This window comes from Spermophilus citellus (genome assembly GCF_964194105.1).
Source record: "Spermophilus citellus genome assembly, chromosome: 3".
NCBI lineage: Eukaryota > Metazoa > Chordata > Mammalia > Rodentia > Sciuridae > Spermophilus > Spermophilus citellus.
The window spans coordinates 50,360,966-50,373,206 of NC_138184.1; the positions used below are offsets into that span (position 1 = coordinate 50,360,966).

At 55.8% G+C, this 12,241-nt stretch overlaps 1 protein-coding gene across 5 annotated transcripts in view; it reads right to left on the reverse strand.

The window, feature by feature from the left end:
* PRKCD (protein kinase C delta) overlaps window positions 1-11,673 on the reverse strand; it is a 30,837-nt gene extending 19,164 nt beyond the window's left edge. For 3 of the 5 annotated variants that reach the window (XM_081283757.1, XM_081283756.1, XM_081283755.1), the window contains exons 1-2: window positions 11,284-11,416; window positions 7,892-8,004 (exon numbers count right to left, since the gene is read on the reverse strand). The gene's annotated coding sequence lies outside the window, so the exon portion shown is untranslated. Of the gene's footprint in view, window positions 1-7,891; window positions 8,005-11,283 lie in introns of all 5 variants that reach the window. The other 2 variants (XM_081283758.1, XM_081283759.1) reach the window with 2 other exon arrangements.
* Window positions 11,674-12,241: the final 568 nt, after the last annotated feature.

Here is a 12,241-nt window from a genome sequence, read left to right on the forward strand (position 1 = left end):
ACCCAGCTTGGTCTCTTCCCTGCCAGCCCTTCCTTCCTGAACAGTTCTGCCTCACAGGGTGCAAGATGGTGCCCAATGAACAGACAGTAAACTGGGGTTGGAACTAGAGAAGAGGCATCTTGGTTCAGCTGTTGGGAGAAGGTGTCAACAGGCTCATGAGAGAGATCAGCTGCAGCCCCTGGTGAGGAGCAGGGGATGCCCCCATGCCACCTCATGCAGCCCTCTCCCACCTACCTTGGGCCTGTCCCTGCCTTCTGTGCATGGAGGGTACCACTGCCTGTCAAGCCAGACTGGATGGCAGGTGATAGCAAAGTGAGGCCCTCCTAGGGACGCAGCCCTAGCTCTTATGTAGGCCTTGAGGGATGAATGAAAGCAGGAAGAGCAGTCAAAGGCCTGGTCAGAGTCAGGGAGGGGGTTCAGAGTGAGAGGTAGTATGGCCAGCAGGCAAGAACAGAGCAGGCCCTGGCTGTTGGGAAAGGCCAAAGGCGCAGGCTCGACAGAACAGCCTGGCCTTTCCAGACAGAACCAAATCAAGGAGTCCACAGGGTTTCACAACCCAGGAAGTGGGCTCAGCAAGAGGAACAGGAGGTAGGGGAAGAAAGGGCTAGAAACTCCCTTCCAAAGACCTCCACCAGGAATCTTGTCCCAGCCCCCATGTGCCCAGCTCTTCCTGAGAGAAGAACCACGGCTGGGCTCTCAGTTCATGCCTGAGTGCCACAGCAGGGGAGGCTCCCCAACTCTGCTCCTCCCCAGGACTGGCACCTCATTCTCTGGCCAGGACTCCTCCTCCACCCTTCCTTCACCCTACACAGACCAACCACTGCCCACGAACTCTCCTCCTCAGACTCCCCAGGGCTCTGCTATTCCTCACTGCTCTCCTTATCCGGCACACTCTCCCAGCTGTCACCACCCTGGTCCCTTTCCTAGCCAATCTTCCCACTATGTGGAACCCCCTTGGTTCCCACTGCCCTGGGACCTCAGCCCAGACCTTGGCCTGGCATTCAGGGCTCCCCACACCCTGGCTCTGCCCTGTTCAACTCCCATTCTGGCCACTCTATACCTCATTTTCAAGTCTCTATGGACTTGCACATGCCGTCCCCACAGCCAGAAGACCTTCCTGAGTCATGTGTCCTTCCAGGCAATTCAAAAGGCCAGCCTGGGGATCTTTCCCCCCTCCTCAAGATACCAGCTACTTCCCTGCTGGTGACCTATGTCAGTATCTGTGGCCAGTTGTATCTGAGGACTTGGGTTTGTGGTCTAGGGGTATCTCTGCCTCCTGGTCAGCATGCTCATCCCTGGTTACAGAGCTGACTTTCTGGGGCCATTTCAAAATCCCACTGGCAGGCCCAGCCCAGCCGTCTGGAATTCAGCAGGAATCAGAGGTGCGGCCCAGGCAGCACAGTGTACCTTTTAATTGCAAAAGGGGTCCTGTTATTATAAGAATCTAATGAAAGCCAGGAGTCCTCTTCCCAGGAAAACACACGCATGAGATGATATGATTGTGTGTACACACAGAGTTAAGAGCTGAGGCCCCCAAGGCCATATAAGCCCCACATCACCTTCAGCCCACCTCAGGCCCAGCTAGTGGGCATCACAATGACAAGACATACCAGGCTGATGGTAACTACAACCTGGTGGGGAATATCACATAAATAGTGGCTACAGAGCAGGATGACACCATACGTTGCTCAGGCAGTGAGAATAGCAAGACAGGGCAGGGGATAGAATCAGGGATGGGCTGGTTGGCAGCGAGGGAGCTTCCATCTCAGGGAAAGCAGAGGTGTTACAGTCCACTTATCCAGAGGATTTGGAAGGGACAGAGGGGCAGGACTAAGGATGTTGAGTGTCAATTGGCTCAAACCATCTGGGCCAGGTTGAATAGGACCTCCTTAAAAGCTCAGCCCACACTAGGCACAGGCCTGAAGTCTCCCAGTTGGCCCTGGGTTGGGGAGCTCTGGGTTCAGTCAGAAGGAGGGCTCCAGGCACCCTTGAGGGAGTAACAAAAGCTCCTTCATGGCAGGAGCCAGAGAGTCAGCTCCTACGAAGACAAGGGGGCCTCTGTGTGACCCTGGGTGTGGGGGAATAGGTGGACTTCTCCAAGAATAACAACACACATGTGCACACATGGGCACACCCACAAAACCAAACATACAGTTACAAATGGGGAGTCTCCCTTGAAGTTGGACGTATACGCACACATTTATAGCCACAGTCACATGTGACAGCTCAAAAGGTGCACACATACACACACATACACACAGTGCCCCCCCTCCAGTAGTTTCTCAAATGTCAACATGCATCCAGGCCCACAAAGACCACACCCAGCCATACAGGATCCATGTGAATAAGCCATAACACACACACGGGGACAGGCACACTGGGCAGACACAGAGATGTCACAGGGGAGTCAGTTGAGGCTGAGGCTGGGAGGTCACAGGTGGCAGTCACAGGCTTGGCACATGAGAGCAGGGGAGGGCTGGAACATCTGCAGGTGGGGACAGCCCACATATGACCTCCATGAGCTCTAGGCTTACCATGCAGAAAATGACAGAGAGGTTAAGTAATTCAACCAAAGCCACAAAGCCGATGAGGGTAGACCCAGGTGGAGGGGGAGAGAGGCTCCAGTTCCAGTGCTCAAATGGCCCATCTGGGGTACAGTGCAGCAAGGGGATGTGTTGGCAGGTGGGAACAGCTCCACTAGGTGGTCCCAACCCCACTCCTTCTTTTTCCCATAGAGTCCCCAGGATTTTCCTGATTATTTACAAGAAACAAATGTTTTGTGTTCTGGAGAAGGTAAGGTGGCCACCTAAGCCTTTTGGTGTCTGTCAGTCCCTCTGCACTAGGTAGAGCCCAGATGATGCCCCCCGACTTCAGGGACCTCGAAAAAGCTGGGAGAGACAAGACCAACCCATGTAGCAGGCCATTCCCAGAGGGCAGGAAACAGAGGAGCTGTTGAGCATGGGCATGAGTGGGCTGGACAGGCCTAGTTCAGATCCAGTGCCCTGAGAACATGGCTGAGTCTTGGGCAGGCATGCTGAGCACCAGGCCTGACACAAGAAACAGTGCCAACACCCAGAAGCTGTCACCACGGTCCTTACCACCATTGTCATCCTCACACCCTGCTCTGTCTCTGCCCATTTTCATCTGTCCTCGGTCGCTCAGTCATGGGGTGCCTGGCCTGTGAGAAGGGTCTGGGGTGGGCTGAGGCAGCCTACAGAGCACAGGCCTCAGCTTCCCTGTCTTAACAATGGAAACCCTCAAGATTTCTCCAGTCCTGATACTGGAGGACCCCAGAGCTTCCTCTCACACCCCCAACCTTGGCCCTGAAGCCTATACCACACAGACATCTGATCCGACCTTGGCTTTGGTGACTGGCTGCTCGGCTGCTCTTGTTTACCCAATACAACCATAGACATGATCCAAAGCTTCCGGGGTTGTTTTGAAAACAGTGGCTCAGCCACCACAAGCCTGCCCTCCTGGCGCCTGGGCAGGGACCTTCGAGGGACAGCAGTTCCAGCAAGGACCCTCAAATTCCCCCACCCATGGCTTGCTGAGCCCTCTTCTCCTCAACCTAGGCTTTAGATTCTCAGGTCTCAACTTTAGCCCAGACCCTTCTGGACCCAGGCTGTGGCCCCACCTGCCTCCCCAACCTCACCATGTGAATGATTCTAAAAGTGCTCAAATCTGCCCACAGCAGCCCACTGGTGTTCCCCTTCCAAGTGCTTCTCATCTGTTAGGGGCGCCCACACTCACACAGCTGTCAGGCCAAGCACCTGGGGCCAGTTTGCCTCCTCCGGGGCCTCCCCACCCAGTCCGCAATGGTGTCTGCCTCCGCAGCGAAGATCAAGACCTTCTTTTCTCCACCTCCTGCCCCATCCTGGCCACCATTGCCATCTCCAGGCTTGGTACCTGCCTGCCCACAGCTCTACCTCCCCTAGTTTGGCCCCTATGGTTCCTCTGCTCCAGCATCCAGACAGGGCTCTTAAGACTTAAGAGTACAGCAGACCTCATCACCCTTGCCTAAGCCCCTGGAGTTTCCTATTGCTCCTTGGGTAAGCTCAGACTCCTTTCCGCCAGACCTGTGGCCCTTACCTTCCTGACCCTCTTGGTAGCTGCTCTCCCCTCATTCCAGTGTCCTAGCCACAATGACCCCTTTCAGTTTTCTGATCAGACAAGTTCCTTCCTGCTGAGGAGGCTCTGGGCTTGCTATTCTGTCTTCCTGTCCCCAATGCCCCACAGTGGTTCCTTCCCATCATTCATTTCTCATAAGGATACTCCCCTATCTGCCTATTTCACAGAAATAGGAAGACTTACAGCTGTCCAGCACCTGGCTCCAGGGGACACAGCCAGGAAATATTAAACAAGGGACTGTCTGATGCTTGCAGAGGTCCTTTTCCTAAATCTGCAGGATTTCCTTGCCTTGATGGCCCAGCCCTGCAATGATCTCCAGCCCTCCAGGCTCCTGAGTCCTGCCTGCCATATCACCATCATTAACTCTTCAACACTGGAGAGCTCAGCCTCTTGGTCCCAAAGAGTGAAAGCCAAAGCTCATCCTAGTCCTTACTGAGCTGACCTTCTGTTTGTTCCTGGGATAGGCAGGCCACCAGCTGCCATGGGTTAAGGATGGATGCATACACAAGTGTATGGGGGGATTTGTTGCTCCCTGACCCCTCAGTCTCCTCAGTCCAAGATGACTGCCCCCTACCCCCATCCAAAGGCTAAGGCCAGGGGTCTGAGGGTAGGTAGGCTGGCAGAAGGGCTCACCACCCACTTCCTCATTCCCAGCCAATTCTCTAAGCCCAAAGTCCTGCAGGAGCCCAGAGTGGGAGGGCTGAGAGGAGCCCTGAGGGGGCAGGCAGTTAGCTGCCTGCTTCCCTTCCCCAGCATCCTGCATCTATTTGTCACGAAATCTGTTTTCTTCTCTCTTTGAAAGGGAGTGAGGGGGAGACAGCAGGAGGGGGCTGGGCTGCTGAGTGGGCACAGCTGCTCCACCCTGGCACTCCTTCCTCAGAGGACAGGGAACCTATTGAACCAATGGAGCTCTCCCACCCCTGGTATTGCTGCCGAAGGCAGAACTGAGGGGGGAAGGAGGGAGCCAGAGACCTGACTTAGTTGGGCTCCAAAGCCACCTGGCCTTGTGACACTGGGACAGTCCTCAGCCAATCAGACAATTATGGTCCATTATTAGTACCACTTGCTGTTTTCTGAATAGTTACCATAAAGCAGGCACTGAGTACTTCACATGACTGACAGAAGATGTGCCAAGCATCGTGCTGGCTACTTTGCACACATTATCTTATTTTCCATATAACCTCGCCAGGGTAGATATCATTGCATTTGCCAGAGGGGGAAACCGAGACACTGAGCGGCAAAGCCACTTGGCCAGGCTCATTTATACAGTTGCTTAGTGCTGCTGAATCTCCAAGAAGCAGCCTGACATCTCCGTCCCCAAGAGACTGTGCCTGTTGAAGTTGATGCCTCTGATTCTTGGCTTCCAGGCTTGGAGGGAGGGAGAAGCCGGAGTTGTGGGGGCTGCAGGGGACTTTATGGTCTCAGCACCTCATCTTTCTCCTAGAGTCTCTAACTAGGCTAAGCAGCCCTGGCAGTAGAAAGCCTGATCAGTCAGCCTAGCCCACAGGCAAGATGCTGCTCCCCTCGGAAAGCAGGGCAGGGGCGGGGCAAGCCACAGGCAGAGGGCTGGTCAGTCCCACTCTGAAACCACTTCCTGGGCAGCCCAGAGGAAGTGAGCCTCCGGAAACGCCTCGGACAGACAGTCTTCTCCCCTGGGTCTAGGCCTTGGAAAGTGGACCCTAGGAGAGAGTACCCTGCCTGCCTCCCGGACCCCTGAGCCTAGCAACTCCACTGTCTCCAGACATGGACACTGGGTTGGACAGAGGGGCTGTAGGACCCCCACTGGCCCATGAGCACCTCAGCCTTACGGCCAAACAGCCCACTTCCTCCTCTGTGGCAGCAGCCACAAACGGTACTACAGCAGCTGACACAGCCCCTCCCCCACGCCCATGTCCCCGGTCTCCAGTATCAAGCCCTGGAGGCCTGAGTTAGATGGGCAAGACAGCTATTGACTGCCCACAGCATGGCCCACCCAACTCTAGCCTCTGGTCACAGCCACACCTGGACTCTCACTGTCACGTCAGACCCAGGCTACATGGCTAGGCTGTTACCCTGCCTAGGGCCTCACTTCCCTACCCAGCATGGGCACAGTGCGGTATGTGTGGGCAGACATCTGAGTGCATGATGACAGAGACGAGTGTGTGTATGCGCATATTAGTGTGCCCATGGGGGTGCATGTGCAGGCACCAGGCACCTATGGCACGTGTGCCCAGTGCAGCCTGGCATTCTGTATGAACACGTGCACATCTCTGCTAGCCAGGCAGGTGATGCTTGAGAGCAGAAAGTGGGTGGCTCCAAAACTAATTGAACTCCTTAGGGAAGGAGATTGAGTGCTGGGAGGGACTGGCTCCCCTGGCTTCAGGGGGCAGAGGCCCTCAAGCCAAAGGTACTTCACATCCTCCCCACCAGATAGGTTTTGGAGTAGGATGAATAAGCAGAAGACCCTCTGTCCCCAGTGGAGTGACAGCCCTGTCCCCAGAGTCAGGCCCGGGGAGTCCAGCCTCCTCAGGTTCACTCAGTCACCCTAAGACCTATAGTGCCTGACAGCCAGTAGGGTGGGAGTAGGGAACTGATCAGGGAGGACTCCTGGAGGAAAAGCCATCCTTCCCATCCCCTGCTCCTATCCCCCCAGGTTCCAGGTGCCCTCAGCACACACCCACACACCCATTCAGAATCTGGCTTACTGGGGATTTAAACACTCAGTGAGTAACACTTCCCCCCCCCCACCTTCCTTTGTTCGTTTGTTCCTTTCTTTCTTTTTTTTAGGGGGGAGGGGATGCAGGGGATTGAACTCAGGGGCACTCAACCACTGAGCCACATCCCCAGCCCTATTTTGTATCTTATTTAGAGACAGGGTCTCACTGAGTTGCTTAGCACCTTGCTTTTGCGGAGGCTGGCTTTGAACTCCCGATCCTCCTGCATCATCAGCCTCCCGAGCCACTGGGATTACAGGTGTGTGCCTGGCTGGTTCCTTCCTTCCTTCCCTTCCTTCCCTTCCTTCCCTTCCTCCCTTCCTCTCTTTCTCTCTTTCTCTCTTTCTTTCTTTCTCTTTCTGGGAATTAAACCCAGGGCTGTGTACATGCTAGGCACCTGAGTTACACGGAGCTTTATGCCCCAGCCCAGAAGACTGTTTCAATTGTAATAGGGGCTGACGGAACCAAGGCTGGCCCCAAAGGGAGGGATTTCTAGCTTCCGGAGACTGCAGCCTTCTTGGGCATTCCTCAGAGACACTGCCCAGCTTGCCCTGAATCTAGAGGCTGGGAATTGGGATTTAGAATCCCTCCTCAGGCCCCAGAGAGGCTGGGGAAATAGAGTGGGGGAAATGGGATATGGAAGAATATCCAGCTGTGCTGAGAGACCCCATTCCATTCCCAACCCAGCATCCAACCCACCGTGAGGCCTAGGTGAACCTCCATTTCCCTGTGTGATGGCGAGGATGATGTGACAGAGATACAAGGAGCCATGGAAAAACTGACACACCCTCCCCCAACCCTTGGCTCACATATCACTTTCTAACTGACAATAAATTGTCATCACTCCTTCCCCCAAACAACTGGTGGGCTCCAGTCCTCCAAGGCCAAAGCCCTCCCTGGGCCACAGCCAGGTTTTAGGCAGTGAGCTCCTCCTAGGCAGAGCAAATGGCTGCTTCTTCTGGGCACCCAGGCCCCAAACCACCCAATCCCACAGCAAAAAGGGAGGAGTCCAAAGAAGAATGCTACCCCAGCCCAATGTCCTTCTGCCTAAGAGAACGCAGTCCTACCTGGGGCTCCCAACTCCCACTTGTCCTTGGTCTGGGCTCCTGTTGCTGCTGCCACTCACCAACCACCAGGAAAAGTAGGCCCTCCGCCCTCACTGGGCCAATTCCCAGCAGACCTGCAAGAACAGGAGAAAATAGCTGAGCCGGGAAGCAAACAGGATCTCCCCATCAGCATGGATGACACAGACCCGCTCAGTCTTGCCTGACTCTTACATCTTGGACCTCTCTGGACTTGACTTTCTCTTCTGTGAAATGGGCTGCCAGGCACAAATATTCTTGGGCATTGGCTATGTGTCCACTTCATGTTAGGGGTTGGAACACTGTGTCCCTGCCCTTGGAACATTTCCAGCCTGGTAAGGAGGTCAGCAGACACAGCAAAAAGCTGTTTCCAACCTCCTTCCACCACCACCCCCACCCCACCACCACCCCCACCCCACCACACCCCCCCTCTACAGGAGGTTGCCCTGCAGGTTTTGGAGTCCTAGGGTGCAACCAGGCACCACCACTTTAGGGCCTGGGGCAATTCCTCTGAGCCTACTTTTTAAATGGAGAAAACATTAATACCACAAGTACCTCTATGGCTTCAAATTTTATTGGGTCAGCTCCTATGCTAGATTCTTGTTAAAACAAATGAATGGTGATTTTTTTTTTATTCCTTGTTTGGTATTTTATGGTTCTTTTGATTCTCCCATTATTTTGTGCCCATTATACAGCTGAAAACCTGAGGCCTGGAATGGTAGTGATGGCAAGGTGCACTAGATCTTCTAGCTAAAAGGCATTTCCTCTAAAAGACCAGGTCAGGGCTCCACAAGATTTTCTTCCTTCCCCAGGTATAAACTCCTCCCTACCACCCAGTCCCCCATCAGCACTCCCTGGGGGCAAAGGTATCCTCAGGCTTTTTCTTTTTGTCATTACTTTAAATTATTTCTAATTTTAATTTAAATTCCAATTAGCTATGCCATCTAAATGGTGTCAGGGCCCTGCAGTTACAGCTCTGAATCACCCCTCTTCACCCTCTACCCCCATCACTACTGCAGAGACTAGGGGCTGGCCATGAGGAGTTGGAAGGGTTTTATCATTCATTCAGGCTGAACAGGGTTGGGTCTTGGAGTTTCCAAACACATGCTCCCTCCCACAGACAGCTTGATCAAGGGGACAGGAAGGGGCAAGAGACCCACTGCAGGCAGGAATGGGGTTGGGGACTATGGGAGATTTCGTAAATCCCAGCTTCCAAGAGAATGGGGATCACAGAGCTGTGGGGTGATCACCAAATAAGACTTAGTGCGTGCTGTGCGCTCACTGTGGGTCAAGGCTGTGCTGAGGATCAATGACACAGGACCTCTATTCCTCACAACTTTCTCCTGCTGCAGACAAGGAAACTCAACCTCTCTTGCTCTTAATAGGTACAGTGAGTATTTGAGCCCATGTCTGTCTTGGTCCAGAGCCTGAGATCTTGGTCATAACACTACAAACCCCAGAACTCTCCTATAGCTTTCTCCATTGCCCCAGGAGCCAAGGTTGGCTTTGTGCATGCACAGCGCACACCCACGACCTCATGTTCTTGCACATGGTCTCACACCCGGGGGCTCTCACCTTCCCTCCCAGCACTGTCACTACATACCTTGTCACATTCCCTCCTGCACTGACACCCACACCCAGCCATCTCAGTTCCCTACAATCACAGTCACTCCCAAGCACACACCTGTAGTTTCATACAGTCAGACTGTGAGTCTGTTACCAGTCATAGGCTCCCACCATAGCCCCACACTGCCAGTGTCACCTCCAGCAAAGTCCCAGCACACAAAGGCGCTCTCATAGCATTCTACAGCCTGGTATAGCCACCCAAACATATCCCCCCCCCACAGCTGCCCTCTGCGGGTCTATCTACCACACCCCAGCCCAGTCCATAGCAGGAAGGAGGAAACCCAAGGGACCAGTCTTCTCCCTCTGGTCCAGGTCAGCCTGGTCACAGTAGCTCAGTGGCAGAGGGACAGGAAGAACCAAATGTGAGTGCACACACACACATGCACACTTATTTAGACACACTCACACATGAGCCCGGTGGGCTGGCACCCCAACACCAGGGGCTCCCACAATTAATGGATCTAATTGTCTCATGGCCAGTTGGTCACCATGATATATCCAAGTGCAAAATAGGACACACACAGGGACACCCCACCACCACCACATAAGGGCAGTCTGGTGACACAGAACAAACACATCAAGATCTGGTGTGCACAGTTGCAGAGGACACACAAAGAGCTTCAGGACACACAAATAAACACATATACATGTGCAAGGCACACATGTAAAGAAGGACACAGAATCACAGGAGCACGTCCCACAAAAAACACATAAGGAGACAGACACACAGCATACCCACAAGTCCAGATACAGGCAATGCAGCACACGGTGATAGGGTCCATGCAATAGGGTAGGGGCCAGAGGAAAAAGGATCCTCCCACACTGGCACCCTGGCCAGGTTTAAATGGGGTACTTAATAGGACTCTCCCCGCCCCCACAGAGAGGGAGTTGGGGAAGTGGGAGCAGTTGTGATGGTGCTCACCTCCTCCCTCTCCAGAGCTGGCCAGCAGGGTGCCCCCAAGGAGGTGCCCCCCCTTCCCTTACCAGCCTGGGCCCCCAAGGAGGTGGCGCCTGGGTTGGGGAAGCTGGGACTTACCGTACCAGGCAAGGCCACCCGGAGAGGGGGCTCAGAGGGACAGGGTGAGAAGGGGGATGGTGGAGACTAGAGCCACGCCCAGCCCAGAGACAGATGGAGAGACCGAGAAAGACATCAAGACTGAAAGAAGAGATAGAGAGCAGGAGGCGCCGAGCGGGTCCGCCCGGATGGGACCCAGGGGCGGGAGATGAGGCGTGGCGGGCCGTCTGGCTCCGGCTCTAAAGGAGAGGCTGCTGGACAGGCACCGGGCGGCGAGCGTGGGCCGGGGGCGCGGCTGCGAGAGGACAGGATCGAGGGGGCAGCGGGGTGAGTGGTGGGGGTGGGGCGATGGAGCACGCGGAGGGCGACTAGCAGACAGACCCGGTCTGGGGAGAGGCGGACCCGGGAACACAGAGGGAGTGAGGGCACAAGAACGGACAGAGGGCCCCAGAGAGATCAGGGAGGGACGATCGGACCCTCGGAGCGGCCGGGGCACACAGGAAGGTAGAAGGCCAGGGAGCGATCGGACATGAGGGCCTAGGCTCCCACCGTCGAACAGAGGGACAGACGGACGGAGGCACCGAGACACCGCGGGTCTCGGCACTCGGCGGGACTTTTGCTGGTCGCAGCTCAGTTTCTCAGTTTCGGAAAAGGGAACCGGAGAGCGGAGGGGGAAGGGAGGAGCGCTGAGCCTTCGAGGTAGGTAGCCCCGATCCCGCGCCCCGCTCTCACTCACCTCCTGGCGCGAGGCCAGGCGCCAGGGGTCGCGGCGGTAGGGGTCTGGTTCCCGGAGCTGCTCCCAGGAGTGCGCGCGGACAGGGATCGGTGCAGGCCTGACCCGGACGGGTCCAGGGGCGGGTGGGGACGACCCCGGTCTCAGCGCTGCTGCCAGATACCAGGGGTCGCTTTGGGGATCCCAGCGGCCGCCGCCTCCTGCTTGGGCGCCGCTGCACACGGAAGTGCAAGGGGGCGGGGCGACGCGACCTCACCCAGGTGCCGGCCTCAGCCCCGCCCCCGCTGAGGGCCCGCCCACAAGTGCCGGCCCCTCCAGGGCCCCGCCCCCGCCAGCTGGAAGCTGAGGGGTCCAGCGGGTTTGTGCCTCTCTCGGTCTGGCTTAAGTCTTCTGACCTCTTTAGCCTCCCCAGCACTCTTCACGCCTCCGCCCGCCAGTAGTCCACAAGCCGGCATCTGGAGGGGTCCCAATTTTACAGAGGAGGAGGCTGAGGTTGGTGGGGCCCCTACACACCCTGAAGCCCAAGAGGCGCCCGCGGGGGTTCCCCAGCTCCTCACGCCCACGCATGGGACTCCCCACTGGCCAGCTGGCTCTCCCAGCCTGGCCTCACTCCTTCTTTTCCTGTTGGCTGGAGCGCGGACGCAACCGGGCTCAGTGCCCGTCGCCAGGCCTGCTGGTCCAGGCCCTGCCCCAAAGACGGAGCTGGAAAGACTCCTGGGCTGGCTCTTCTAGTTGATCTGCGTCTACACTGCTCATCGGGCACTTCTGAGAGCTGCCTCTACCTCTCCCGTTCTTCTGCTGTCCTGTCCCTACCTTCCAGAGTTTCCATAGCCCTAGGCAGGCACAAGAACTCCCTTTCCAGACGTGAAAATTCGTTGTCAGCTATAACTCATTCATTCATTTTTTTTCACCCAGTGTACCCTGGGCCTAGAACAGTTTGGGTCTAGGGAGTCAATCCCCT